The sequence below is a fragment of the Coptis chinensis genome, chromosome 9 (genome assembly GCF_015680905.1).
Source record: "Coptis chinensis isolate HL-2020 chromosome 9, ASM1568090v1, whole genome shotgun sequence".
NCBI classification, from domain to species: domain Eukaryota; kingdom Viridiplantae; phylum Streptophyta; class Magnoliopsida; order Ranunculales; family Ranunculaceae; genus Coptis; species Coptis chinensis.
The window spans coordinates 9,631,213-9,636,789 of NC_141464.1; the positions used below are offsets into that span (position 1 = coordinate 9,631,213).

General features: G+C 39.4%; 1 pseudogene; it reads left to right on the top strand.

Moving 5' to 3' along the window:
- Positions 1-686: 686 nt before the first annotated feature.
- LOC147474715 (uncharacterized) lies at positions 687-4,663 on the top strand (annotated as a pseudogene).
- Positions 4,664-5,577: the final 914 nt, after the last annotated feature.

The window sequence follows — 5,577 nt, forward strand, 5'->3', positions numbered from 1 at the left end:
AAAGCAGGTTATGAACGTCAATACTTCCCCATGTTACCTTTGTCAGCACTTTGACCATGTTGAACTCTCTTGCCCTTTGCTCTATGAATCCATTCCCTAATCACCTGAAGAAGTTTATGCTTTCAACATACCTAACGCACCTTGGAGACATCATCCGAATTTCGCTTGGCGACCTAATATACAACAGATGGCTACTGCAGGTTTCACCACTCAACTGGTTAGGCCTAACCCAAACTTCAATTCAAATAAACAAGGATATAATACAAAATTCCAACAAGGGCAAGGTCAATTTCCAAGAAATACAAATCCTATCTGCCAAAACAACCATAGCCTTGTTCCCGTCAATCTAAATTATGCCTATCAAAATCTACCCATCAACAATAATCGTGAACTCGTTCTTGTTGCACCACCTGTGCAATCTTCGGCTGATAAGATGAGTGAAGTTTTTTTTGTCTTACATGAATCAACAATCTCAAATCATGATGTTTATCTAGCAATCTCTTTAGCTTTTAACACAGGATAAGACTCAGAAAGGTGTGTTCCCTGGACAAGCGGTTCCAAACCCTAAGTCCACCAACACTGCCTTTGAAGTCAACAATGTGCCAGGACCAAGTAATCCAAACTAGGGTGAGGTGAAAGAAATCACCACTCTTCGCTCTATCAAAACCGTAGACAATCAAATACGTATGCCAGAACTTCACCCAACTGAAGTTGAGAATCAAACAATACCTATTTCTGATGACGAACCCACGCCTGAGGAGCAGGTTCTTACCAAGTCACCATCCAAGAAAGTGGGAAACGAGCGAACTGATCCATATGATAAATTCCGACCAAAAGCCCCATTTCCAGTACGTTTGGCAAAGAACAAACCTGATGAGAATTTTGATGAAATTCAAGAAATGTTCAAGAATTTGACTATCAACCTATCATTTCTCGATGCACTCAAACAATTGCCAAAGCATGCCAAGTTTCTAGAAGACATGTGCACCACCAAACGACAAATGAACGTTCCTCAACAAGTGTTCCTCACTAAGTAGTTTCCTTCCATCATTGAAACTAATAGGATAGTCAAATACAAGGACCCTAGTAGACCAACTGTTCCATGCACATTGGGAGACAAATATATTACTACTACACTACTAGACCTAGGAGCTAGTGTGAACTTACTTCCATATTGCCTGTTCAAACAGCTAGGTCTTCACGAGCTTAAACCTACCAACATGACTCTGCAGTTAGCCGATCGTTCCATTAAGTATCCCAAAGGCATTGTGGAAAATGTCCTCGTAAAAGTCTAAATTTTTACTATCCTGTCAATTTTGTCATTCTGGATACAGAAGTTGCCTATGACTCCATTCCTATCATCTTAGGGCGTCCTTTCCTTGCAACTACTAATGCCCTCATAAACTATAGGGATAGTTCCATGACCATGTCCTTCGGAAATCTTTCAGTTAAGGTCAATGTTTTCAAGTTAATGAAACCAATTCCAGATGCTAACATTGATGGTGAGATTAGCATGGTTGATAGTCTCACACAAGGGTATTTAACAAACTTTTTTCCTAACGACGAAGCGCACCAATTTCTTTCTTTTGCTGTTTCAGAATTTGATGTTGACTCATACACTAAGGACGTCACCACGTTATTAGAGTCAGTACCACTATTTGACCCTACCATAACATTTTCTGGCGATTTTGAAGAACATTAATCCATCTTCTCTATTGAAGATGACTTTCCTTAAGAATCTTTGATTCCCACTCCTCCCACTCCTAATTTAAAGTTTCTTTCTTCGGATTTGAAGTACGTACATCTTGATCCCGAAGGTAGTCACCTAATTATTATTTCATCCAAATTGACTACCAATCAAGAAGAGCGTTTAATTCATGTCATTCAAGAACACCGTTCTGCAATAGGATGGTCTTTAGATGACATCAAGGGCATTGACCCTAGTGTGTTCACCCATCGTATACATCTTAAAGAAGGAGCAAAGACGTTGCGTGAACTGTAATGTTGTCTGAACTTCGTCATTAAGGATGTGGTACGGGAGGAAGTTTTAAGATTACTTGATGTGGGTATTATATACCCTATCTTTGATAGTGTTTGGGTAAGTCCAGTCCACGTTGTCCCTAAAAAGTTTGGCATTACAGTTGTGCGAAATGAAATAGATGAATGCATATCCACTCGCATTCTAGTGAAATGGAGAATTTGCATTGACTATCGCAAACTTAATGCGGTGACACATAAAAATCACTTCCCTCTTCCCTTCGTTAACCAGATGCTTGAACGTGTAGTGGGTCATGCATATTACTATTTTCTTGATGGATATTCATGCTATTTTCAAATTGTCATCGATCCTGCTAATCAAGAAAAAACAATGTTCACTTGTCCTTTTGGCACCTTTGCATATAAACGAATGCCTTTCGGCCTTTCTAATGCCCTTGGTACATTCCAACGCTGTATGCTTCACATTTTTAGTGATATGGTTAAACGTTTTATGGAAGTTTCCATGGATGATTTCTCCATATATGGTAACTCATTCGATAGATGCCTATCAAATATTTCCCAGGTTTTTGCGCATTGTGAAGAGAAGAATCTAGTCCTTAACTGGGAAAAATGCCATTTTATGGTTACCAAAGGAATCATTCTAGGACATATTGTTTCAAAAGACGGAATAGAGGTTGATAAAGCAAAGATTGATAAGATTTCATCTCTCCTTATCCCACGAACGGTTCGTGACATCCGTGCCTTCTTAGGCCATGCTGAATTCTATAGGAGATTCATTCAAGATTTCTCAAAGGTTGCTAGACCTTTAACCAATCTCCTAATTAAGGATGCCATATTTGATTTCAATTTCAATTGCAAATAAGCATTTGAGACTCTGAAAATCGCCCTAACTACTGCTCCTATCATCCAACCACTAGTTTGGTTTAAACCATTTGAACTTATGTGTGACGCTAGTGACTATGCTATTAGAGCCGTCTTAGGCCAACGTTGAGACGACAAACCCATTGTCATTTACTATGCTAGTAAAACTCTTAATGAAGCTCAACGTAACTATACCACTACTGAGAAGGAGTTCCTAGCTGTAGTCTATGCATTGGTTAAGTTTCGTCCATACCTAGTTGGTTCTTCGACAATTGTCTACACTGACCATGCAACACTTTGTTACCTACTCGCAAAAAAGGATGTGAAACAAAGATTGATCAGATGGATCCTTCTTTTATAAGAGTTTACTTTGGAAATTAGAGATAAAAAAGGTTGCGAGAATGTTGTTGCCGACCATTTATCAAGGCTCGTTAGTGACGTTGATAACGATTCAGAACCCATCTGTGATTTTTTCCCTGATGAGCACTTGTACTCAATCTTTTCATCTCCTTGGTATGTTGATATAGTGAACTACCTTGTTATCGAGGAAGTCCCTTCCTCTTGGTCTCGTGCTGACCGAAAAAAAAGTTCTTCTCCACTGTGAAATTTTATTTCTAGAATGATCCATACCTTTTGAAGTATTGTTCATACCAACTCATACGCCGTTGCATTTTCGACTGGGAACACAATGATGTGTGATCCTTCTCCGATTAACAATCTTGTGGTGGTCATTTCAGTGGTAAGAAAACTACGGCAAAGGTTCTACAATGTGGATTTTACTAGCCCACACATTTTAGAGATGCACATGAGCATTGCAAAACATGCATTCATTGCTAGCAGCTGGGTCGCATTACTCAACGCAATATGATGCCCCTAAATCCAATTCTAATTATGGAAATTTTTGATGTCTAGGGCATTGATTTCATGGGTCCCTTCCTAAATTCTCATGGCTTTCTCTACATCCTGGTAGCTGTTGACTACGTGTCAAAATGGATTGACGCAATAACATGTCATGCTAATGACCATAAGACTGTCGTATTGTTTGTAAAAGAAAATATTTTCTCTCGTTTTGGTATCCCCAGAGCTATCATCAATGATGGGGAAAACATTTTTGTAATAAATTTTTTGAGTCATTAGTAAAGAAATATGGAGTTACCCACAAAGTGGTAACTCCGTATCATCCTCAGACCAGTGGCCAAGTAGAAGTATCTAATAGAGAGATAAAATCCATTATGGAGAAAATAGTTAATCTATCTAGAAAAGACTGGTCTCTCCGATTATCCGATGCCTTGTGGGCATATAGAACGGCCTTTAAGACACCTAGAGGGATGTCTCCTTACCGCCTAGTTTGTGGAAAGCCTTGTCATCTGCCGGTTGAACTTGAGCATCGTGCTTTATGGGCCATCAAAAGCTTCAATTATAATATCAATGTGGCAAGCGAAAAACAGAAATTCCAAATAAATGAGCTTGAGGAAATTCGGAGTGATGCATATGATCTATCAAAATCCTATAAAGCCAATATAAAAAGAGTGCACGACAAGCACATATTGCGAAAGATTTCAAAATTAGTCAAAAAGTTTTGCTTTACAACTCAAGATTACACATTTTTCCAGGAAAATTGAAAACACGATGGTCTGGTCCTTTCATTGTCTTTGCTGTTACCCCTTATGGGGCAATCTCTTTGAAAAATTTAAACGATAACAAAGAATTTCAAGTAAATGGTCAACGTCTCAAACATTACCACGAGTTACGGTCTCCAAATGTTGACAAGACTCATCTACAAGATACAGTCTACACTGATTGATAGATTTGATTGGTATACTTCATTTCATGTGTTTTAAAAAGGGAGTACACCATTTTGGTAGTCGGTCCCTCTTTTCTTTTCTTCCCTCATATCACTTGGAGTGTGTGGTTGCAAGCGCCGAAACCGTAGTCCACAACAACTCTATTTCAGAACTGAGTATAAATGTCTTCTAATAATCGAGCAAACGTGTCTGCTAGTACACGATAGGTACCCAAAATTTTCCTTCCTTCTTTCTCTTCCCTTTTCTACTCTATTCCTCAATAAATTTAGCTGATCATTTGGTGTAAGTCTCACTCATTACGGATAGGTAATGGTCGTAGTACTTTTGCTCGTAAAAGTCGTGCGCGAAGGATGGGGGTGTATGTGTTGTCAAACGCCTTTCTGCCCCGGTCTTCAATCACTGAGTGATACTTGCCAGTATAAGGTATACTTTTGCTTGACACCAGCTGAGCAGGATAAACTTCACCGCCGCGTTGTTTCTCCCACAGGATGGGAATCGTCTTGAGGATCTGACGTTAAAAAACCCACCTTGTATATATTCGTCTTGAGGATCTGACATTACAGACTCCTAATGTATATATATAGTTGTGTCATTTATATTTCACCTTTTCACTAGCACTGTGCACAAAGAGATTCGTGTTCAACCTCGGATGTTGCCTACTCGGGACACGGGCAATCTATTCCACTAGGCCAACCCCTAGCTGTTCACTATTTGATTTCATTTCAGGGTGGTTTGAGGCTATATCATATGTAATAAGAGTAATATTATTAGACTGTTGCGCCCCTCGCACGGTCTAGGATGGTACCGTCCTGCACCCTAGGCCCCCAAAACATAAAGGTTAAGCCATAGTCTGGTTGGATTGGGTTCGCTCCAGAGCTGACATGATAGTTACCTGGGATTTTATGTGGAGAGT